The following is a 26,287-nucleotide window of genomic DNA, read 5'->3' on the forward strand; positions in this document are numbered from 1 at the left end:
TATTTAACAATAGAAATAAATGGGCTATTAAGACATGAGGGGGAAAAAGATATGGGAGAACTTTAAATTTATATGGTTAAATGAAAGAAGCCAATATGAAAAGGCTACATAATATATGATTCCAAAAATAAAACATTATGGGAAAGGCAAAAACTGCAGAAACAGTGAAAAGATCTGTAGCTCCCTGTAGGGATTCTATAGGGGTGCTGGGGGCAGGAGGTAACAGCAAAAACTACAACACTGGGGTACTTTAGGGCAGTAAAACTATTCTGTATGATACTCTAATGATGGATACATGCCATTATACATTTGTTAAAACCCATAGAGTCTACACAGAAAAAGCATACCTTAAGGTAAATTATCAATTTTAGCTAATAACCACATGTCAGTATTGGCTCACCATTTGTAACAAATAGACCACACTAATGGAAAACCTTGATAATAGGGAAAATTAGGAAAGGAGAGTAGTGGGGATGCATGATAACTTATGCTTAATTTTCTGTAAACTTAAAACTGTCCAATAATTAGTATATTAATTTTTTTCATCTTAATTTTTCTATTTAAATTTTGGTTAACATACAGTGTGATATTGGTTTCAGAAGTAGAATTCAGTGATTCATCACTTACATACAACACCTAGTGCTCATCACAACAAGTACTCTCCTTAGTTGCCATCACCCATCTAACCCATCTCCTACCCACCTCCCGCTGTCAACTAACAGTTTTCTCTGTATCACTAAGAGTCTCTTTTGGTTTCTTTCCCTCTCTCCTCCCTTTTCCTCCTTCCCGTATGTTCATCTGTTTTGTTTCCTTAATTCCACGTATGAGTGAAATCATATGATATTCGTCTATGATTGACTTTTTCACTTAGTGAAATACATTAATACATTCTAGGGGGCGCCTGGGTGGCTTAGTCGGTTAAGTGTCCAACTCTTGACTTTGGCTCAGGTCATGACCTCACAGTTTGTGGGATTGAGCTCTGTGTTGCTTCTCACTGACAGTGTGGAGCCTGTTTAGGATTATCTCTCTCCCTCTCTCTGCCCCTCCCCCACTCATGCTCTTGCTGTGTCTCCCTATCTAGATAAATAAATAAATATTAAAAAAATAATATATTCTACCTCCATCCACATCATTGCAAATGACAAGATTCCATTCTTTTTGATGACTAATATTCCATTACATACCACACCTTCTTTATCTATTCACCAGTCATTGGACATTTGGGCTCTCTCCATAGTTTGACTATTGTTGATAATGCTGCTATAAGCATTGGAGTGCATGTACCCCCTTTGACTCTGTATTTTTGTATCCTTTGAGTAAATACCTAATAGTGCAATTACTGGATTCTAGGATAGTTCTATTTTTAGTATCTTGAGGACCTCCATACTGTTCGGCAGGGTGGCTGCACCAGTTTGCATTTCCACCAATGGTATAAGAGGGTTCCCCACTCTCTGCATTCTTTCTAATAACTGTTGTTTCTTGTGTTATTAATTTTAGCCATTCCAACAGGTATGAGGTAATATCTCATCATGGTTTTGATTTGTATTTGCCTAATGATGAGTGATGTTGAGCATGTTTTCATGTGTCTATTAGTCATCTGGATATTTCCTTTGGAAAAATGTCTATTCATGTCTTCTGTCCATTTCTTAACTGGGTTATTTGTTTTTTTGGGTGTTGAGTTTGAGAAGTTTTTATAGATTATGGATACTAATCCTTTATTGGATATGATATTTGCAAATATATTCTATTCTGTAGGCTGCCTTTTAGTTTTATTGATTGTTTCCTTCACTGTGAAAAAGCTTTTTATCTTTATGAGATCCCAGTAACTTACATTTGCTTTTGTTTCTGTTGTCTTAAGTGATGTGTCTAGTAAGAATTTGTTCCAGCAAGGTCAAAGAGGTTTCTGCCTGTTTTCTTCTGTATGATTTTGATGGTTTCCTGTCTCACATTTAGGTCTTTCATCCATTTTTAATTTACTTTTGTGTATGGTGTAAGAAAGCAGTTCAATTTCATTCTTCTGCATGTAATCATCCAATTTTCCCAACACTTGTTGGGAGACTGTCTGTTGAAGAGACTGTCTTTCTTCCATTGGATAGTCTTTCCTGCTTTGTCAGTGATTAGTTGGCCATATAGTGAGGGGGGTTGGGGGTTCATTTCTGGGTTTTCTATTCTGTTTCATTGATCTATGTGTCTGCCTTTGTGCCAGTACCATACTGTCCGGATGACTACAGCTTTCTAATATAGCTAGAAATCCAGAATTAAGATTCCTCCAGTTTTGTTTTTCTTTTCCAGTATTGCTTCGGATATTCAGTATTGTCTTTGGTGGTTCCATACAAATTTTAGGATTGTTTGTTATAGTTCTGTGAAAAATGCTGGTGGTAATTTGATGGGGATTGCATTAAATGTGTAGATTGCTTTGGGTAGTATAGACATTTTAACAGTGTTCTTCCAATCCATAAACATGGAATACTTTTCCATCTCTTTTTGTCCTCTTCAGTATCTTTCATAAGTTCTGTAGTATTCAGAGTACAGATCTTTTACCCCTTTAATTAGGTTATTCCTTGGTATCTTATTGTTTTTGCAAATGGGATTGATTCCTTGATTTTGTTTTCTGCTGCTTCATTATTGGTATATAGAAATGCAACAAGTTGCTACACGTTGATTTTATATAGTTTAACTTTGTTGAATTCATGTATTCTAGCAACTTTTCTTGGTAGTCTTTTGGGTTTTCTACATAGAGTATTGTGTCATCTGCAAATAGCAAAAGCTTGACTTCTTCATTGCCAATTTGGATGCCTTTAATTTCTTTTTGTTGTCTGATGGCTGAGGCTAAGGCTTCTAGTGCAATGTTAAATGCTAATGGTAAGAGTAGATATCTTTGTCTTGTTCCTGACTATAGAGGAAAGACTCTCAATTTTTCCCCATTGAGGATGATATTAGCTGTGGGTCTTTAATATATGGCCTTTATGATGTGATGTATGTTCCATCTATCCCTACTGTGTTGAGGGTTTTTTATCAAGAATAGATGCTGTATTTTATCAAATGCTTTTTCTGAATCTCTTGACAAAATCATATAGTTATTATCCTTTCTTTTATTAATGTGTTATATCATGTTGATTGATTTACAGATATTGAACCATCCCTGCAGCCAGGAAAAAAATCCCGCTTGATCACAGTGAATAATTCTTTTATGGGACTGTTGAATTAGTATTTTATTGAGAATTTTTGCATCTAAATTCATCAGGGATAATGGCCTGTAATTCTCCTTTTTAGTGAGGTCTTTGTCTGGTTTTGGAATCTAATGCTGGCTTTATAGATATTGAGTTTGTAAGTTTTACTTCTATTTCTCTTTTGTTGTTGTTTTGTTTTGTTTTGTTTTTTGTTTTGTTTTTCCGAACAATTTGAGAAGAATAGATATTAACCTTTGAATTCCCCCTGGCAAGCCATCTGGCCCATGACTCTTGTTTTTGGGAGATTTTTTATTACAAATTCAACTTATTTGCTGGTTATGGGTGTTCAAATTTTCTATTTCTTCCTGTTTCAGTTTTGGTAATTTGTGAGTTTCTAGGAATTTGTCCATTTCTTCCAGATTGCCTAGTTTGTTGGTATATAATTTTTCACAGTATTCTCTTATAATTTTTTGTATTTCTGTGGTGTTGGTTGTGATGTCTCCTCTTTCATTCATGATTTTATCTATTTGGGTCCACCCTCTTTTCTTTTTGATAAGTTTGGCTATGGGTTTATCAATTTTGTTAATTCTTTCAAGTAACCAGCTCTTAGTTTTGTTGATCTGTTCTGCTTGTTTTCTCTTATTTGTTTGTTTCTATATCATTTATTTCTGCCCTAATCTTAATTATTTCCCTTATTCTGCTGGCTTTAGGCTTTATTTGCTGCTACTTTTCTAACCTTTTTAGGTATAAGATTAGATATTGTGTTTAGAACCTTTCTTCCTTCTTGAAATAGGCCTGAATTGCAATATACTTCTCTCTTAGGACTGCCTTTGCTACATCCTAAAGGTTTTGGACTCTTGTGTTTTCATTTTCATTTGCTTCCATGCAGTTTTTAATTTCTTTGTTAACCCATTCATTCTTTAGTTTAACTTCTTGTATTTGAGGGCTTTCCAAATTTTTTCTTGTGGTTGACTTCAAGTTTCACAGTGTTGTGATCTGAAAATATGCATGATAAGATGTTGATCTTGTTGTACTTGTTGAGGGCTGATTTGTGACCCAGTATGTGATCTATTCTGGAGAATGTTCCATGTGCACTCAGAATGTGTACTCTGCTGCTTTGGGATGAAATGTTCTGAATATATCCATTAAGTCCATCTGGTCCAATGTGTCATTCAGAGTCATTGTTTCCTTGCTGATTTTCTGCTTAGAGGATGTTATCTATTATTGTAAGTGAGGTATTAAAATCTCCTTCTGTTTGTGGTATTATTATCATTGAGTTTCTTTATGTTTGTGATTAATTGATTTACATATTTGGGTGTTCAAATTGGGGCATAAATATTTACAATTGTTAGGTATTCTTAATGGCTAGACCCCTTAACTATGATATAATGCCCTTTTCATGTCATGTTACAGTCTTTGTTTTAAAATCTAGTTTGTCTGATATAAGTACTCTGGCCTTCTTTTGACCTCTGTTAGCATGATGGATGGTTCTCTATCCCCTCACTTTCAATCTGCAAGTGTCTTTGATTCTATAATGAGTCTCTTGTAGGCAGCATATAGATGGATCTTGTTTTTATTTACCCATTCTGCTACCATATGTCTTTTGATTGGAACATTTAGTTCATTTACATTCCAAGTGATTGTTGAAAGATATGAATTTAGTGCCTTTGTGTTGCCTGTAGAGTTGGTGTTTCTGGTGATGTTTGCTGGTCCTTTCTAGTCATTGCTGCTTTTGCTCTCTTTTTTTCTTTTTTTTTTTTTTTTTCAAAGGTTCCCATTTAAAGTTTTCTTAATAGGGCTTGTTTAGTAGTGGTCACAGACTCCTTTAGTTTTTGTTTGGGAAATTCTTCATCTGTGCTTCTATTTTGAATGACATCCTTGTTGGATAGCATATTCTTGGTGGCATATTTTCCCCATTAAGCATGTTGAATATATCCTGCCACTCCTTTCTGGCCTGCCAGCTTTCAGTAGACATCTGTTGTGAACCTGATCTGTCTTCCCTTGTAGAGTAAGGACTTTTTTCCCTTGCTGCTTTCAGGATTCTATCCTTGTATGTGTATTTTGTGAATTTGATTATAATATGTGTGGACGATGGCCAACTTTTGTTGAATTTAATGGGAATTGTCTGTGCTTCTTGGATTTTGATGTCTGTGTCCTTCTCCAGATTAGAGACATTTTCAGCTATAATTTGTTCACACAAGCCTTCTGCCCCTTTTTATCTCTCTTCATCTTCTAGGACTCCTATCATATGAATGTTATTATTATTTTAATGAATTGCTGAGTTTCCTATGTCTGCCTTTATGATCCATGCATCACCTTTGTGATGGTGCATCCATGCATCACCTCCCTCTTCAGCTTCATTATTTTCCCTACTTTATTTTCTATGTTGCTAATTCACTCCTCTACCTAGTCCACCCTCATTTAAAAAAAAATTTTTATTTAAAAAAATTTTTTTAACATTTATTTATTATTGAGAGACAGAGACAGACTGTGATCAGGGGAGGGGCAGAGAGAGAGGGAGACACAGAACCCGAAGCAGGCTCCAGGCTCAGAGTTGTCAGCACAGAGCCCAACGCGGGGCTCAAACTCACAAAGTATGAGATCATGACCTGAGCCAAGGTCGGACGCTTAACCAACTGAGCCACCCAGGCACCCAAGTCCACCCACATTTTTATGGCCTCCATTTGGGTTTGCATCTTGGTTGTAGCATTTTTAACTTCAGCCTGACTGGAGTTTAGTTTTTTTTATCTCTGCAGAAAGGGATTAGCTTGTGTCTTCTATGCTTTTTTCAACCCAGCAACTATCCTTATAATCACTGTTTTAAATTCTAGTTGAGACTTCTTACTTATGTGTATTTTGATTAAATCCCTGGCCATCATTTCTTCCTGTTCTTTCTTTTGAGGTGAATTCCTCTGTCTTGTCATTTTAGAGGATGAAAAAATAATAGTAATAACAAAATGAAATAAAAATATGAAAAAAATTTGAAAATCAAGTAAAGGAAGCTAGATTCTAGGTATGTTCTGGTCTGTTTGTTAAGAGAAGCTTGATAGAAAAAAGAAAAGAGAGGAAAAAAAAAAAACCTAAAAAACTAAAGGAGTGCCTGGTGGCTCATTTGGTTAAGCATTTGACTCTTCATTTTGGCTCATGTTTTTGGCTCATGTTTTTGTGAGTTGAGCTTGGCATCAGGCTCTGTGCTCTGATCTCATGGAGCGTGCTTGGGATTCTCTGTTTGCCTCACTCTCTGCCCCTCCCCTGCTCACACTCTGTGTCTCTCAAAATAATAATAATAATAATAATAATAATAATAATAATTTTAAAAAACCTAAGAAGCTACAAAACATATTAAAAATAAGAAAAAAATTGTTCTTTCTGTATCCAAGAAACAAAAGAAAACAAGAACAAGAACAAAAAAGCAAACAAAGAAAGCCAAATGAAGCTAGATCTAGTTCCCCTAGAGCTGAATTTTATCAGTCTGTGGTCAGTAGACTAAAGGAAGGGATTTGTGCTGGTCTTCTGGGGGAGGGACCTGCTGCTCTAATTCTCCGGCTGACTAGCCCTAGTGGAGATGTGCCTGGAGGCCACAGGGAGCAGGGACTTAGTGTGGTAGCTCCCTTCTCCACTTGGTAGTGCTGTCTAGCTCACTGGGGCTGATCAGAGTTGTTGGGCTAGTGGTGAAAATGGCTTCACCCCATTCTCTAGTCTCCAGAGGGGGAAGTTTGCACCCTCACAGATGTATGATCAATCACCCCTCCTATATCCCCTGCTTCCCTCAGCTCCCTGCCTTCCCCCTGTGTCCAAGCTGTCCTCCTACCAGGTGTCACCTTCCTCCAGAGTTTTATTTCAGACACAGCTATATTTCAAAACTCCACACTTCAGAGACCCTGATGGCTTGGACCAGCAGTGATCTTTTCAGGGATGGTCTTGCTGCACTGTGTCCAGGGCTGGTTTGTCCCAGGCAACACTTGCCCCCCTGTATAGTGGCAGCACCTCAGAGTTTATGGTAAATTGCAACACGCAGCTGATGCCAGATTTTGCTGCTCTCAGCCAACATCTTTGTTCCTATCCTGGTGAACGTGGTGGCTTGATGGTGACTGCTGGGTCTTTTGCCCAGGGAGAGGCTGTATCACCTCTTCCAAATGCACTCCAGGCTGGGGAACTGCTCCTCCCTGTATGACCCAGGGGATTCTCAGACCTCACTGCCCACTCCTGGGGCTCCACCCGCTCCTCGACAGAGCACTACCAGGAGTTGAGCTCTGAAACTTGAGACTCTGCTCCACTCTTTATAAAAAACAAAAACAAAAAAAAACCCCCCAAAAAACAAAAAAAAACCTGGTGTTATTCAAACCCTTTCCTTTTTTCCTTGTCAGTGATTTTGAGGAGTCCCCTGTGTGTGTTTTTACTCTTTCTTTCTAGCTACTTTCAGGGGAAGTGCTTTCTTGTGCAAACTTCATGTGCTGCTCTCTCTCCAGCTCTGTCTTTGACCTCTCCCTGAAAACGGCTCCCTTCCCTCTGTGGCAGCACAGCTCTTCTCTCCCCCAATTCACCTCTCCACACTGTGTACCTGCAGCATTCTCTTCCTAAAATTACCTAGATTGTTTTATTAATCCTCGCATCGATTTTCTAGGCATTCAAAATGGTTTGATGTTGATCTAGCTGTGTTCCAGGGATGAGAGGAGCCCAGGGTTTCCTTACTACTCTGCCATCTTAACCCCTCCTCCCAGTCTATTAATTTTTTAAATAAGAGGTTAGAATGATGACTGAGGGCATTGCTAATCCTGAATTTACTTTTAAATTATCAAAGAATGATACAGTTATGTTCATTATTATATAAGTGTTAAACACTTTTATTATCCTTGTACTTTAAAAAGTTTTGTGCATCATGTCCATGACTTCTATCAATGTTTTGGGACATTCAATTAAATAACAAATCTATTTCCTAAATAATCTGGATCAAGAATTCACATTTGATGGTTTTTTACCTTAAAAGGAAAGATTTTCCTAAACTTCTTTTCATATGCTACATAGGTCCTAAAATCAGTTCTCAAGTAAGAAAAATAATGTGTAATCATAGGTACCTAAGTTGCCATAAAATAGTAAAGCTAGGAAAAAATCCATTCCTTCATTTAATCACTAGTGTATACTATTCCCTCTTGTAGAAGCAAACCATTAAAACAAGAGAGTTATATTCAGATATAATGCTACAGTAAAGGAATTAATCTATCCCACCAAGAATATTGATATTGATTGTTCTCTTTCTTTGCCTCTTTTTTTTTCAGATTGAGGTAGAGTTGTTGATATGTAACGTTATGTAACTTTAAGATATGCAAAGTATTGATTCGATACATTTATAGGTTGAAAAATGATTACCACCAGTTACCTACTATCTCCATCATGTCACATATTGTTTCTTCTTTGTGTTGAGAATATTTTAAGACTTGTGTTTTAGAAACTTTGAAGTATGTATTACAGTGCTGTGAACTACAGTCACAGTGCAGTGTGTTAGATCTCCAGAACTTACTCATTCTCTTAATCAAGTTTGTACCATTTGGCCAATATCTCCCATATCTTCAGTACCTCTACTCTCTTCTGTGAGTTCAATTCCAAATGTAAGTGATATAGCACAGTAGTTGGGTTTGTCTGAGTTATCTCAGCATGTCTTCAAGGTCCATGTTATAGCAAATGGAAGGATTTCCTTTTATCTCCTAACTGGATGACATTTCATTGTATGTCACTGCATCTTCTTTATCCATTTATGCATTGATGGTCACTTAGTTTGTTGCCATATTTTGGCTAATGTGAACGATGCTGCAATGAACCTAAGGGTGTAGGTATTTCTTTGATACCTTGTTTTCATTTCCTTTGGATGTATACCCCAAAGTGGGATTACTAGATTGTATGTTAATTCTATTTTTAATTTTTTTTAGGAAAAAAAATACTGTTTTCTGAAATGGCTGAACCAATTTACTTTATCACCAATAGTACACAAGGGTTCCCCTTTCTCCGCATACTCACTAACACTGCTTATCTCTTAACTTCTTGGTGATGGCCATTCTCACAGGTGTGAAGTGATAGATCATTTTGGTTTTCTGCATTTCCCTGATGATTAGTGATTTGATTCTGGTCTTGAATTTCAGCAAATGAGGTATTTTTATTACTTTCACAACTTACCATGCAAATTATTCCTTCTTCATTCAAATAACTTCAGAAAGAAATGATTTACCTCTTAATTTTCTTCTCTGCCATAAATATGTTTCTCATAATGAGAAGGTCATTCAGGGGCACTGGGGTGGGGGGTGGGGTGTGGGTGGGCATTAGACATTTCATTCTGTGTCTATGTGGTGATTGGGGCATGTCAGATAGTAGTTACCGTCAAGATCTCCAGAAATATCACATCAAAGCCTGAAAGTCCTTTGCCTTTCACTGTCTTTGTGTACAATGTGTGTGGCTTACCTTGTGCATAGTACATGCTCAAGAGATGTTTGCTATGCGTACAGCATGATACTTAGTAAGTAGCCAGAGCTAGACTGGTCTTTGTGTGACTTTTGACTCTGCCAACCACCCTTTACTTGATTAGCTGTTTGGATAAATCACAACATAGTTCTGAACTCAGTTTCCTCATCGGTAAGTTGAGGATAATGAGTTCTCTGTTTTAGAGTTGAAATACAATGGCATTACAATACAAACTCCACAAAGGCTGCAATTTTATTTTCTATGTAGTTAACTGCTGTAATCCTGGTGCCTAACATGTGCTTAATACATGTCTGGCATTCAATATATATTATTTGAATGGATTACATTTGCTGATGATTGCCAGATCATTATAAGGCCTTTTAAATAGTTTAATTTTTAGAATGAATCCTGAAACTAACATGTTATTATTGTCCTCTTGTGACAGGAAATAAAGCAAAGATGGTTTAAATAACCTGCTAGCAAGTGTCATAAAGACAATTCAAAGCCAGACAGCTGAATATAGAGGTCCATGATTCTACTCTTTTTGCTATCATATTATACCATAAAGTATTTAAAGTCCTGAAAAAATATTAAGTGTCTAAAAAATGCTCATACTTGGTCTATTTCAGGAAAAACATTAAAACTGGAATTTCTGATTCAATTAGGCTATTGGGTTCATTTAAAATAAAAAGCCAGTAACACAAAACCTGAAATTCCCCAGATAGTTCTACATTAAACCATGTACTTTTCAATGCTTTGTGTTTAGTTTTCATAATGAAGGGCTAAGGAAAGTCCTGATTCATACAAGCACAACTTTTACACCTAGGAAAGGTGACCAGTTCCAAAACATTTAATAGACCTGTACAGACTAAGTAATGTTTTCAAATTGTGGGGCATAAGGTCAAATGCTGTGCCTATTATTTATAAAAGAGAAAAGCAAATTCTGTTTTGCTTACGATATAAATGTAATTCTACACTGGGTTATATCGTAAATATTTCCTTACTGTGATGACGTTCACTGAAGTTTTCATTGTCCCTAGGTTAAGTCTATCCCTGGTTTTATTACTGAAGTTACAATCATCCTCACCTCAACCTACTACCATTGGCTCTGAAAATTTGTAAGGTAAACTTCACTAGTTGTCCTTGAAAAATGAAGTGAAGAAAAAATGAATATGTAAAGATGTTGAAATATTCAAGAAGCACCACCATATGCAGCTTAATTTTCTAGGAGTAGGCTGAGAGCCCTGATCTAGGAAAAGGAACAAACAGTGAAGAGTGCTATTAACAGCTTATATCCCAGGTCAGTTATTATGATATCCTTGTTTCCTTTCTGCCTTGGAAAGTTCTTTCTCCATCCCCTGGGCTACGTATATGGTGAATCTGTTATAGTTAAAGTCCCAGCTTCGCTGGCAGCTAACTGTGCCATGTGATTAGATAATTAGGCAGTGGAATATGAATAGAAGTCATGTATATAACTTCTGCTTTAAATGCTTAAAAAATGCAGATGCCTGCCCTTCACCTGATTTTGTCCTCTCAGGCCAGAGTGTAGATGTGACGCTGAGGCAGATTTGACTATGGAGAAAAGGTTTGACACCTTGGATGATGACGGGAGTAACAGGTTGGAAGGTGCCTGGGTCCCTAAGGCAGGGTTGTTATTCTCTTTGGAATACGTTACTATTTCTGGCCTTGGATATTTGAGAGCAAAGCACACTTCTATTTTGTTTAAATCGTGACGTGCAGAGATCTGTTCATATCAACAATTCAGTTTTCAAACGATATATTCCTGGGATGAAGTGTAGATAACAACACCATCACAACTACTGTCAACAATGAGAATGACAACTGCTTATTAAGCAAGTTCTCTGCGCTTGGCATTGTGCTGTTCATTTTAAGCACATGATTTTGTTGATACTTTGAAACAATCGAATGATGTATATGTTATTCTGAGACTTAGCTGAAAATTTTCTTAGTCATCTTCTCTCTGTCATTAGTTAGAAAATAAGCGCTAAGATTGAAACCCAGGTCAGTTTAATTGCAAGCCTTGCGAAGTATAATGCAAATTTATTCCACTTTCAGCTTTCCAACGGTTAATTTAGTGCCTTATTATAAAAGAAGGTCTTCTATACTAACTCTCACGACACCATTAATGAATTTAAACTGAAAACAAAATGTGGTTATGTTTCCATGATGTTAAATTAATTCATGCTGATTTTATTATTTTCCATTTTGTTTCATTGTTTCACAAACTCTCTACTGAATACTTTGTGAAGGATATTTCTAGAGTTGGGTAAACAAAGCTAAGAGCGCAGTATCATCCTGTGAAGTAGGAAGGGAGAAATGTACAAGTGAATCATTGTAGCACTGATGACAATATACATTTAGATGGTTACACAGTAGGGATTACAGAGACTACAGGTGGCAAGACACAACTTTCGTGAAATGTGAAAATTTGAATTGACCTTAAAATGTAATGCATTAGGGGCACCAGGATGGCTCAGTTGGTTAAGCATCCCACTTTTGATTTCAGCTCAGGTCGTGATATCATGGTAGTGAGGTTGAGCCCCACATCTGGTTCTGCACTGAATGGGGAGCCTGTTTAGGATTCTCTCCCTCTCTCTGTCCCTCTTCCCTGCTCTCTCTCTTTTTCCATCTCTCTTTCTCTCTCTTCCTCCCTCTCTCTCTCTCTCAAAATTTTAAAAAAGAGCTCAGTTTAAAAAAATGTTATGTATTATATGGGAGATAGGGGATATTTCAAGGGTGAACAATGTAAACAAAAAGTTGGAGCTAAAAATGAACTTGATACTGAAGAACTGACTTATTGGGAGTGAAGATTACCACTGGGAGTAGCATAATAAAGGGCCATCAGTACAGCTTGAGGCTAAAAGGTAGAGAAACTGGTGTATCAATATATAGTACTAGATTGAAGAAAAATCTTAGAGATAACATTTGGATCACAAGATTAAAGTGACAGTTTAGAAAGATTAATCGGATTTCTGGATTGTATTCAAAAGAGGAAGAACTGAAAAGAAGAAAATGAGTTAAATTGTTAAAGTAATTCAGGAATGAAATATACAACCACTGATTTTTAGGTAGGGTCAAAATGGAAATAAAACATGTAACTACTAGAAAAGAAGAATATGAAAGACTTAGAGGCTGTCTGGTAAAAGGTACATTGCAAACACTATCTCTAGATCACTATTTACTATTCCTGTTTCAAAATCACAGGTCCATGGGCAGGTGTTATCAGGTTATGAATAATCATGTTTTCATCCTGTTTGACTAATTTTTGAAAGGTTAGGAGGGTTGAAAATGGAGGCAGTGTCATCACAGTGTGGCGAATGAAGGAGAGTGCAAAATAGCTTTGAAAATTGGAGGTGTCAGGGAATATCTAGGTCGAGTGGTCCCTTTTCCTTTCTTTGTTTTTGTTTTCCTAATTTCAGAAGCAAGTGCCAAGCTAAAAGAAAAAAAAAATGTTGCAAAATGATCTTAGAAACTAGATACTTAAGTTATCTAAAAATTCTTAATAACTGAGTTCTCTTAGTAACTGTGTAACTGAGTAGCATTTCTTTTACCCACAAGAGAATCATTATCTTCACTCTTGAAATGTCAGTTTAAACATTAGAATTCTAAATGGTTTTTGTTCAGCCCTATAGTCCTCTCTCCCTAGTCTTTAAATAATCCATTAGCATCAAGATACTCACTTTCAATGCAGTGTATGGTTGGATTGTATAATCATCTACATTTTATACATTAAAAAAAAAAAAGGGATCTTCACAGATACATGCCACTGTGCATGCTTTTTAGCCTCAGGCAAAATAAATAAAAACTTTGCTTCTCAAACTAAGGTTTGGAAGCTTTCTATGTGAATTTAGATTTAAATGTAAATTTTTGACCGCAGATATATGCATATATATTGTTGATACTCTTTACCAGTTGACTTCATTCTAATTCGCAACCTCTATTATATCTGCAACATATACCAAGGAATTGGATTTAGGTGTTAATCTTAAAGTTTCCCCCACTGAGAAAGTGGAGTGAAAGTTTCAAAGAAATCTCTGCAAACAGGGCTCCAGCACTAGGACACCAGCACAGAATCAGTGCTGATTCAAATCTCTAACGGGATGGTAATTTAGTGCAAGAAGAATTCACTCATTAAAAATAAATACATACATACATACAGGTGCGTTACACTTTGATGTTTTGTTTTCTTACTTTTTGATTATTCTTCCAAAATCTGTATTTGGCCCAGAAGGAAACAATCCAATTCTAAGAAACACATAAAGTGCAGCCATGTGTGGTGAGGAGTGAAGATACACAGTGGGAGAATTCAGAATTAAAAGTCTTTTTAGTTTCCTTCTATTTCCCGCCCTTCAGATGGACTAAAATTTAGGTCTTAGAATTATTCACTGTCAAATATGACAGAGGAAATTGGCAGAGAGAAGGAAAAAACTTTCACAGAGGAAAGGATATTATTGTTCCTTGGGTTAGCCTGTTGGAAATAGTGTCTAATGCAAATGACAAGGGCAGTTGAAATAGATATTCATTGAGTGTAAAGACAGTGTCCCAAATTATAAGCAGAGGAGAACACAATGGGTGTTTATTATCAAAATGGTGCTTGTGGCTTCACGTTGATAATTGTAATAAAATTAATAGCTCAGGAGTTAGTTGGAACAGAAAGAATAAAGTTAGTCCTGAGTATGACATTTGGGCAGTGTGTGGCACTGAATATTGTAATCACGTTAGCTGAATTGGTCCACATGACAATAAATAAGAGATATGAGGCAAAAAGATAGGTGAATGTTGATGTCATTGGGCCAGAAAAGCAGGTGCAAAGAGTAAACAACAGACATTAAAAACCTGAAGGCAGCATTAGACAACGAACTAAAAACGCTTCATAGATAATTTGCACTGAAGGCTGTGTGTTGACAGTAATAGCAGGGATCATTTTATGGTGAAAACAAATCTGAGACCAAGAACAATACATAAGAAATCTAGGAGCCCAGGATATCAGGTGGACGGATACGTAATACACTTGAGAAATTTAAACCACAGGACACAGAAAAAAAGAAAAACAAAAAAAAACAAAACCAAAAACAAACAACCCTAGGCTGAAATTTTTGTCTCTACACATCTGTGAAGAGAGAGCTATCTGTCCTTTACTGTTGAAGGATTAGTGATTAATGGAGACTCCACCCATGATCCACCCATGGTAATTCAGTCCAAATATGTGTGGAAGTAATTGTGACACAAAAATTCTGTTAACTAACATTCGTAGTGCTTTGTTTCCACATAGTTCTTTCTGGTTTCACATGTCCAAGGTTCAAAAATCATTATGACATTGTAAATGAGATGTGTTTAAATGGGGCAGCTGGCCGTGTAATTAAAATCTTGGGGTCTAGATTGGGGCAGTTTTGTATGTCTTCTAGGTCATCTTAAGGGGAGACCCGTAGTATATGATTGACTCCTGAAAACTAGTTCTGTTTTGTTATGACCGAGTAATGCTCCTACATGTGACTCTGCAAAGGGAAAAGAGATTATTTGCTGTTTTGATGAATCCATTCTGGTACTTAATATGTCCATGATGTTTCATTGATTTTGTACTTTCTTCATAAGAAAACACAAATTATCCTAAGGATACTTAACTTTGAATGTCATTGAATGTCAAAGATTGAAGGAAAGGCCGTATGAGTAGAAAAGAATAAAGAAGATAGTTAGAATAAAGAAGATAGTTATTTATTATATTTTTTGAGAGCATGGCTTTTTCCTACCCATTTATAAAATCCTCTTCAACAGTTTTCTGCTTCTATCAATTTATTTTCCATACTTTTTTGTCTTAAGCATGGCTCTTCTAACATCCTTAAATCTTGAAATGAAGAAATACATGATTATATATGGTCAGATAGGTGCTTTGACTTCCTTTTTATTTTAAATTCAAGCCTTAAGTTACAGTTTCATGACCACACACATTCTCATTCTCTTTCTCCCTCACCGTTATTATTTGTTTAAAGAGGCTTTAAAATGTGACTTATGAAAACCCATTGCTGTTTATTTATTTTAAATATAGCTTATTGTCAAGTTAGCTAACATACACTGTATACAGTGTGCTCTTGGCTTCAGGAGTAGATTTCCATGATTCATCGCTTACACGAAGCACCCAGTGCTCATCCCAACAAGTGCCCTCCTCAATGCCCATCACCCATTTTCCCCTCTCCTCCGCCCCCCACCCCCCCCCCAGTCCATCAATCCTCAGTTTGTTCTCTGTAATCAAGAGTCTTTTTTGGTTAGCCTCCCTGTTTGAAACTATTTTTCCCCTTCCCTTCCCCCATGGTCTTCTGTTAAGTTTCTCAAGTTCCACATATGAGTGAAAATATATGATACCTGTCTTTCTCTGACTGATTTATTTCACTTAGCATAATACCTCCAGTTCCATCCACATTGTTGCAAATGGCAAGATTTCATTCTTTCTCATTGCCAAGTAGTATTCCATTGTATATATAAACCACATCTTCTTTATCCATTCATCAGTTGATGGACGTTTGGGCTCTTTCCATAATTTGCCTATTGTTGATAGCGCTGCTATAAATATCAGGGTGCATGTGGCCCCTATGAATAGGCACTCCTGTATCCTTTGGATAAATTTGTAGTAGGGCTATTGCTAGGTTGTAGGGTAATTCTATTTTTGATTTAGTTTTAAAGGATCGCTACTTCAAACAGAAGACACATTGAAGTTCTTTGCAAAGTTGCTAAAGGAATTTTTTAATATACAGAAATCTGTTCTTTAAAAAAAATTATTGAACCAGATTGTTGTCACGTCCTATATTCTCTTAGCAAATATGGTCAGTGCCTCACACACATCCCTCTCGCACTTAACCTGTCAAGCCATGACACTCCCAATTTCCAACTTGCAGTATCCATTAATATTTGCTTGTAGGTTCTCTTTGGCACAGGAGCCCTCTCAGTCTGGACCCAGGATTGAGGGAAGGACTGGGGATGTCAGTGTTTTTTGGAGAAGCTATCAACAGAAGGTCCCTCAGCCCTGAACTATGTGTTCTGTACTTGCTTCTCAGGTTTCCCAGAAAGATCAAGTTCTAGTTTCCCACAGTAGTAATTTTCTTGATGATATAGCATTTAACTGCCTCTTCTCCTTCCTTCCTCACTTCCCTGTTCGCTCACATTTCTTGAGCATGCCTTCCAAATAAAGGCACTTCCACTCAAATTGTAGCAGAATGTTTTTTTTTTTGGGGGGGGGGAACTCAACCTAAGAGGGTCTCATGTTGCCTTATCTCCAGTATTTGTGGAAATGGTGACATAGTAATTTTGTAAACAAAACAGCATCAGGAAAGGATTTTTATTATGAAGTTCTTGATGTAAATATCCTGGTATGAAGCTGAGATCAATGATTCAAAAAGAAAAATGTTTTTTCTTTGAACTGAGCAGAAGCAGTGACATCTTAGTTATGTAAAACTATTATTTTTTTCAATTGGGCTTAAAAGTAGGAGTAAAAGATGCTGTCATTATATGAGTCACAAAAATTCTCTGATTCTATTGACTCCTTATTTCAGTTCACTCTAATTGATTTCAATTCACGTTTTCATTAAAATGAAGCACAGTGGACAATACCAAAATAAAGAGGTCATTTTCCTTAAAGCATTTATGAAGTAGTTGTGATGTAAGTATCCATACATGAAATATTAATCAACACTGAATATCATGCATAGGCCTTTGACAGAATTGGAAATAGATAAAAATTTTGAAACCAACAAAATTGAGAAATCCTGTTTCATGGGTTCTCTACTGGGATCACTCCACTCATTCCATCCCAGCATCAGGTCCCATGGCTTCAACTGCCAGCCAGTTGCTGATATCTTCTAAATTTAGTTCTCCAGCCTTGACTACTCTTCTGAATTCTAAAGTCTTATACCCTGCCTTCTACTTCCTGTCTCTATGTTGATATCTGCTAGGCATGTCAGACCTATCGTGGTTAAATTGGGGCTCTTGGTTTTGGCCCCCACCTATTTATCTCCCAGTCTTTCCCCCGAATTTTGAAATCACCAAGTCATCCAAATAGTTGCTCAAGAACCTAGTTCTTATTAAATTCAGTGCAAGGCATGTTGCATGTTCCTGCAGCATACATTGCTAATGTGTCTCTTCTCTCCATCTTCATTGTTGGCTGAGAATCTAAGCATAAACCACTTCTCCCTTGAGATCTTACTTCTTCCATTCTTGTTTCTCTGCAAGCCATTTTCTACTTAGTAGCCTGGGTAATCTTTCTAAAAATCTCTAAAAGAGAAATTAGATCATGATTCTTGCCCTTTTCAAATCCTCCAGGGACTTTGGCTACACTGTAATAAAAACTCCTAGCTCCTGCTTCTAATCTCTCACCTCATCTCCTGCCACTGATTTCTCTGCTGTGTTCCAGCCACAGGGCTGTGTTGATCTGTCTCAAACATGCCAAGTGTCTCCTTACTTTAGAGTCTTTACAATTGACATCTGAAGTACTTTGTTTCCATTTGCATAGGTTAGTTTCTTGTTTTTACTACTGTCTCAATTCAAACATTTCCTCCTCACCTGAACTTTTTTCCACATGCAGTCTAATGTTAGCTATCTAGTTTCCATCATATCACTCTGTAAATTGCACAAGCAAAGGGACCACATTCTGTTGCTTACCACTCAATTCACCAGCATCAGTGTCACTACCAGGTACTAAATAGGTGCTCGACACATGGATATAGAATAACAAATGGAATGAATAAATAAAAGGGAATCAATTGCCTGAGAGTGAGGTGCAGATTATCTTCAGAAAGACTGAGAGAAATAATATGCAAAGGGGAGATGGTTGTGCAACTCCAGTAGTCAGATGAGGATTCCTGAATGGGGTGAGTCACATCTGTACTTGAAGAGGCATGGGCTTTGTCTTGGAGAGGAAGACCAGTTTTTGCCACCATTGTGACTGTGTATTTGGATATGAGCTAGGATGTTCCAGGAAAGCCAAGAGAGAAACATGTCTGGAGAGGGAGGAGTAGTGGTAAGAAGGTGAGGTAAATTGGTCTTAATGTTCAGCCTGTGTTAAGATTTGACCTAGGGTACAAAAAGAAACCATTGTCTGTATTGGTGGATGAATGGCATGAAGCATAAAAAAATTACCACACCTAAATAATTTGGAGCCTTGTTGCAGAATAAAAGCCTTATAGTGCCTAGTAACCTATGTGTTTTTTTGAATTGCTGCCTGGAACAAGATGTTAAAAATAGGATCTTTGGAGTCCCGCACCGGTGTGAGTGTGCATGAAGATAGCACTTTTCTAGCTGTCTGACCTTGAACAGATACTTAATCTCTCCTCAACTCCAAACTATAATTTGCCAATTTCAAATTGTAGGATTAATTTCAAAAACATATATAAATCATTCAATGTTATTGCCTGACATAAGAAGAGATTAATAAATGTGATCATTGCCATTACCAGTATTTTAAACCATAGTATCTGATGTGAGTTCCAGCCTGGAGGTTTAGATTGTATGTATGTATGTATGTATGTATGCATGTATGTATTTATAAAACTTTTTTTTAAATATGAAATTTATTGTCAAAGTGGTTTCCATACTAGATTGTTTTTTTGATTCAGCAGTATCAGCTACCTCTTTGTCTTTCCACCCACCACCTGGGTGCTGACAAATGATGATACCAGTGATGAAAATGGTAGCATTAAGTTTAGTTAAAGAAATGCTTCATGATGAATAACAATAATTCATCTTGTAGGTGGCAGAATTATCTTGTAGGTGGTGGAAAGCATTGGGCCGAAAGATAAATTTGAATCATGACATTTTGCATGTCACATATTGGCATGTGGCTAAATCTTGAATAAAATGAAATTTTATTAAATACTGAACTATATGAAGGTATTTTTTTAGGTCTTTATACTCAACTAGTAGTGGAATGAATGCATTCTTTTTTTTTTTTAATTTTTTTTTAATGTTTATTTATTTTTGAGAGAGAGAGAGACAGAGACAGAGCTCCAGGGACAGAGCAGCAGAGAGAGAAGGAGACACAGAATCAAAGCAGCTCCAGGTTCTGAGCTGTCAGCACAGAGCCCGACGCGGGGCTCGAACTCACAAACCGTGAGATCATGACCTGAGCCGAAGTCGGACGCTTACCCGACTGAGCCACCCAGGCGCCCCGGAATGAATGCATTCTTGAAAAGTTCATTTATTCACTCACAAACACTGAGAACTGACAATAGGCCAATCAGTATTCATTGAACTTGGGAAATGTGATGTGTAAAAAGCAGACATGAGCTTGTTCTCATGGAGCTTATGGTATGAGAGAGACAGTTACAGAGTGGTAAGTGATAGAAAAGAGAGATGATTTCAAGAGATTTTGTAATAAGGAAGTTTTACCAGAAACCTAAGTTTATATAAAAAATATTTATAAGTTACATTAACTTATATTGCTTTTAGAACATGGTGTCACCATGACGAGTGAGAAAAGGGATCTGTTAAAGGCCAAGTTCAATGTTTTTAACGAGAGGTTACTAATAGTATAGGTAATTGTCATTTTGAATACAGTACAATAAATTAACAGTAATTTGGTCTTCATTTGTCATTTACCTGTGTATCTGTATAGGTATGTACATGTGTATGTGTGTATATTTAGTGGTGCTTCATTTACTACAGAACCTCTCAGCCCATCTTCTCTTGTCTAGCATTTGTCTGAGTAAGAAAAAAAAATCTTCAACAATTCCTCGTGCCTGTACAATATGTGTTCTCCCTTCTCTGACCCTTTTGAGAAATTACTTGTAAAATGGGGCTTCCTCACCCATGTCATCAGAGTTTACAGTTCTTTTTTTTTCTTTTCAGATTTTTTAAAATCTTTATTTATTTTTGAGAGAGACAGAAACAGAACGAGAGCATGGGAGAGAGAGAGAGGGAGACACAGAATCTGAAGCAGGCTCCAGACTCCGAGCTGTCAGCACAGAGCCTGATGTGGGGCTCAAACCCATGGACCATGAGATCATGACCTGAGACGAAGTCGGAGGCTTAACCAACAGAGCCACCCAGGCACCCCAGACTTTACATTTCTAAGCTAATGACTTAGCATGGATCTATGTAGTTTAACATTGTCTCCCTGAGTTAAAGCTTCAGTATTAATTTTATGCTAGATTGCTCCACATAAGTGGGATCCTTTGGAGACCTTAAACTGAAAATACCTGAAACTGGACTTATTACTATTCCTGATTGCTCAGTTTCTCCATGTATTCCAGCTCTTGGTGAATGTCATTGCCATTCATCTTGATACCCAGATCAGAGTTGTGGAGGCTATGCTACAGTCCTTCCTTTTCTTCTTCACTTTATATTCAAATACATTTTAAGTTTATTTATTTATTTTGAGAGAGAGAGGGAGAGGGCACATGTGTGCCAGCAGGGGAGGGGCAGAGAGAGAGGGAAAGAGAGAATCCCAAGCCGACTCTACACTGTCAGCATGGAGCCCAATGTAGGGCTTGATCTCACGAAGCGTGAGATCATGATCTGAGCCAAAATCAAGAGTCAGGCACATGAACACTGAGTCACCCAGGAGCCCGTATATTCAATTTGTGAACAAGTCCTGTCAATATCCTCTGTAATTTTATCTTATTCTCTATTCTCACAGCTTCTGCCTCGGGTTGGCTCTAAATCTTCTCTCACCTATACTGATTCACAAATGTTCTAACTTTTCCCCTCCTCCAATTCAGTTAGCTCTCCATGTCGTCCTCCATATTAGACCAAACTTCTTCATTTTCAACATCCATGTTGTTTTCATTCCCCATTTTGAAGCCCTCTGAGTTACTTGCCATTGCTGTTCCCAGCACTGTTTTGTCCTAGTGATTTCAGGTGTTTGTTTTGTTTTGTTTTGTTTTTTTCTTGTTTCATGACCTTGGGTAATTTCTTCTTATGCATGTGCAGATTACTACTCCAGCAAGAATCCTAGAGAACCCGCTACTGCCTCTGAAATTCTTTGTGTATCTCCCTCCTATTATTCTGCCTCATAAATTCTAGCTGCTTTGGCCCTTCTGAAATTGAATTTCTTTGTTTTTATTTCTTGAAATTCAAATTAGTTAACATATAGTGTAGTATTGACTTCAGGAATAGAATTTAGTGATTCATGACTTATATACAACACCCAGTGCTCATCCCAACAAGTGCCCTCCTTAATTCCCATCACCCATTTAGGCCATCCCCCCACCCAATACCCCTCCAGCAACCCTCAGTTTCTTCTCTGTATTTAAGGGTCTCTTATGGTTTGCCTCCTTCTCTGTTTTTATCTTATTTTTCCTTTCATTCCCCTATGTCCTTCTGTTTTGTTTCTTAAATTCCACATATAAGTGAAATCACATGATGTTGGTCTTTCTCTGACTGACTTACTTCACTTAACATAACACACTCTAGTTTGCTCCTATCTCAAATCAGTGAGACTGCCATACTGTGGATTTCCCTGCTCCGAGCTGTAGCAGGGAAACTGCCCCCTGGTGGAAAGCAGAGGAAATCACTGGGCTCCTCTCGCTTAGCTTGTCCCACGGATCACAAGACCACGCTTCTAATGTCTGCTGTCTTCCAATGTTTGCCAATGTCTAAAAATTATTGTTATCGTATATTTTATCCAGTATTCTATATGTTTAAAATCCAGGAGGTTGAATACATTTTTTGTTATTCCATCATGCTCAGAAACAGCAATTCAGAAATACAAAATTTCAAAAAGAAAAGTAATGAGTTTACATTGATATTGCCAATTCATATTTAAGGATATGGTGTCTTTTAAAAAAAATTTAGCTTTCATCATTAACATAATTATTTATCATTCAATATTAATATAATTTCGAAGTAATATTAGACAACAGTATATACATTTTCTTAGCATATGTCCCATTGACCAGGATTTAAGTCAGATGAGATTATTCTTTACTCCTCTGCACAGACATGCAGATATTTTGCAATAGATCTGACCAAAATTGTCAAGGTGATAAAAAAACGAGAAAGTCTGAGAAACTTGCACAACCTGGAGGATATTAAAGAGACATGATTACTAAATGTAATGGGATGGGATTGCGGAATACAAAAAAGATAGTAGGTTAAACTAAGGAAATCTAAATTATGAGTGTTAGGTAATAATATGAGTGTTGGTTCACCAATTATAACAAATGTGCCATACTCATGTAGTATCTTCACAATAAGGGAAATCATGTAAATGGAAGGGGCACATATAAAAACTCCAATATCTGATCAATTTTTCTGTAATTCTAAAACCTTTTAAAAACAGTCTGTCATTTTTTTGAAAGACATTTTAAAAAGTATTAGCTGTTAGCAGTCATGGATTTGTGTTTTTCTCTTGTCTCATCAAATTGTTGCCTAATTTGAGATAATTCAAATGAAGGTGGTGCATATATTAATTTCAGAGTAAATTTGCTATTTATGCATAAAAATGAATTTGTGTACATTTGATTTTTCAAAATCTGTAATACTGGGGTGAGGGTAGTTAAAGCATTTTAAATAGCAAAACAACTATATATTCCATCTACTAATTGAGATGCCTTTTTTTTTAAGTATAAAAATTTCCATGTGTTCTTTGGTCTCCTTTTTGGACTTTCTATTCTCTTTTTGCTTTGTCTGTTCATCTCAATATCATACTGTTTTAATAATTTGGGTTTTTTATATGTTTTCTTATTTTATTTCCATGATAGCTTTTCAACAAAATTTTCTAGCCAGGAAAAAGGGTGGCAGAGAGACCCCTCAGTAATTTTAATGACATTACATTAAATTACAAATTAATTTAGGAGAACTGGCATATTTGTGATGTTGAATTATTCTATCAGGGAGCATAAAAATTTTGTATATACACATACATTCATTTGTTCATACCCAAAGTTAGGTCCTACAGGAGTAATTTAAAGTTTTACTTCATAAATTACATCTTAGTATTCTGTCTTTCTTGTTGCTGTTACAAATTAGATTACCTCTTTCATTATATTTTGCTTTATAAGTAGCTTAATAACTTCAATATGTTAAATTAAAAACCCAGTGTGTTCCTAAATTTCCTTATTATTTGAGTAGTTTCAGCATTCACTTTTTTGGGACAGTTCAGATATAAAATCGTATTATCAGAATGTAGAAATAATTTTAATTTTTTATGCCTCTGCTATCATTTATCTAAATGTGGTTGGCTAAAACTTGATTAAGACATTAAATAGTAGTTGTGATAGTGTACATTAACAAAAACTTATTCCTGGTTGCCTGTTTCCTCTCTTTTTCTCTCTCTCAATGACATGATTTGGGGAAAGTAAGATAAAATTGCCTGCACTACATGTTTCAGTCCCTTGACCTTATACCGATTTATCTACGTTTCTCTTTCTTTTTCTTAAATTCCAACTTCATGAGTATGAAGTAAAACTTGAAGCAAGGACCATGTCTACTGTATCTCTATATTTCCATCACCCAACAATATTGTCAAAACAGAGATATGTTTGTGTGTTTTAACATCTAGCAAAGTCCTTAAAATATCAGTTACTGAATACATGCTAATTGAAAGCATAAGGCATAAAAGACCCAATTCTAATTTATTAAACTCAAATATTCCAGTTATTTAAAATAAGCTACAGGGGCGCCTGGGTGGCTTGATCGGTTAAGCGTCCAACTTCGGCTCAGGTCACGATCTCGCGGTCGGTGGGGTCGAGCCCCGCGTCGGGCTCTGTGCTGACAGCTCAGAGCCTGGAACCTGTTTCAGATTCTGTGTCTCCCTCTCTCTGTGACCCTCCCCCGTTCATGCTCTGTCTCTCTCTGTCTCAAAAATAAATAAACGTTAAAAAAAAAATTAAAATAAGCTACATTTCTATTTAGCAATTTTACAAAACAGAAATGAACTTATAAAGATGCAAATATTATGACGTCCTGACAATAAACTTCGACTTCATTTGTTATAATTTTATAATTTTTTAAACTAAAATAGTGTTTCCCTTCTAATTTTCAAGATTTTAGACAATACAGTGACTCAAACTTATTTTTAAAAATTATTTTTGGTAAATATTAACCTTGTGAAATATACCCAGTGCTTGAATAGAGGTGAAACATGTCTGTCATTCTGTGTTCTAATACCATAGCATAAATATAGCATAGGTCTAAATTGTCAATAAGTAGCAAAACCAAATTTAGTTAAAAAACAAAGTGGAGTAGACTCAGTACGCAATGAAAAAAAATTTAAATCTTAATGCTCTTAAATGTACTCATTAAGAGTCCAACTCCACCCCAACATAATCTGTGTTTCTGCAATAAAGATGATTACGGGACGAAAGAGATACATAGAAGTGTATCAGAAGACCTGCATTGTTGTGCTCGCTTCGGCAGCACATATACTAGAAGACATGCATTGTTCATGGAAGTATTTATGAGGGCCTAATATATTTACAATATTCTTTAGGACTCTTAGGGAGTAGTGGATACTTTGGTGTGGGTGAAGTAGAGGCTGGAGAATATTTAGAATTTAATTTCAAAAATAAAACTGACACTAAACGGCAAAAGGTCATAAATTTCATATTAAGGAATTCCTTTAAGGTGTGTTAGGAGAGCCATTAAAGCCTTTGAACTAGAAGCATGGAATTTTCAGATGCATAATTTGTAGAAGCAGTTTATCTTTCACTGTGATCTACCAGACCTCCTAAATGAGAGCCATGCCTGGAAATGGAAAGACCTGTTGAAAGGCAGGAATATGGGAAGATAGCTGGATGCATGGCATTGCTAGTGGGATAAAAAGGAGACGACTGCTAAAAGTATTTTTGGTGTAAAAGAAAAATAAAAAATAAAAAGAGGGCCCTGACCAACAGCAATTTGTCATCTAGTAATGAACTTAAGAAACATACGAATTTAGTGATGAACCAGAGGAGTATGTTTAGAGTTGCATTAATGATTGTAGAATGCTTTTTCACTCTTGCAAAACATCAGGGAGGAAGTAGTAGGAGCTAGAGAATGATATATTTGGCTACTTGTTGTTACTCTCTTTTTACTAGTATCATTTCCTGTAAGATTTATGTTGTTAATATCTAATAACCAAAAGGCATTTGGTGCTTGCTGCCAACAAACACAAAAACATTGATATTTAAGGACTGTGATGTTTTTATACCGAGTTGTGTTCTTATGAGCCAGAATTATATATACGTCAGTTGATGCTGAAACTGTCGACTTAGAAAGAAGAATTCAGCATTATTGAAACAAAACTTATTTCTTGAAAAACTTGGAACTTAACACATCTCCGATGCCCAATGTATTACTGAAGCATTTATTTTTAGTTTAATATTTACAATGGCTGTATTTGAGTTCTCTACAAAGGAAATTTTGTTATTCATGTGAGTTTGTTGACACATTTAACTATTAAAATATCTTGATATCCAGTCTCAACTAGATGGGTGTAAAATTGCAAGTCACTTTATAAAGGCTGTCTCATTAAGTGGATATCACATTTTTACATTGTGAAATAAAGTGTTACTAGCTTGGAGAAAATTCTCCACTCATCCTTAAATTGAGTAATACAAGTAACATTATTAACGTAGTTTCTCATGCTGTAAGCTTGTCTGCTATAGGACTTGCATCACATATGATCAAATAAAGCACATTCAAGAAGATCATCTAGAGTATGGAGGCTCAGAATGAAAAAG

The sequence above is a fragment of the Panthera leo genome, chromosome B2 (assembly GCF_018350215.1).
Source record: "Panthera leo isolate Ple1 chromosome B2, P.leo_Ple1_pat1.1, whole genome shotgun sequence".
Classification (NCBI taxonomy): domain Eukaryota; kingdom Metazoa; phylum Chordata; class Mammalia; order Carnivora; family Felidae; genus Panthera; species Panthera leo.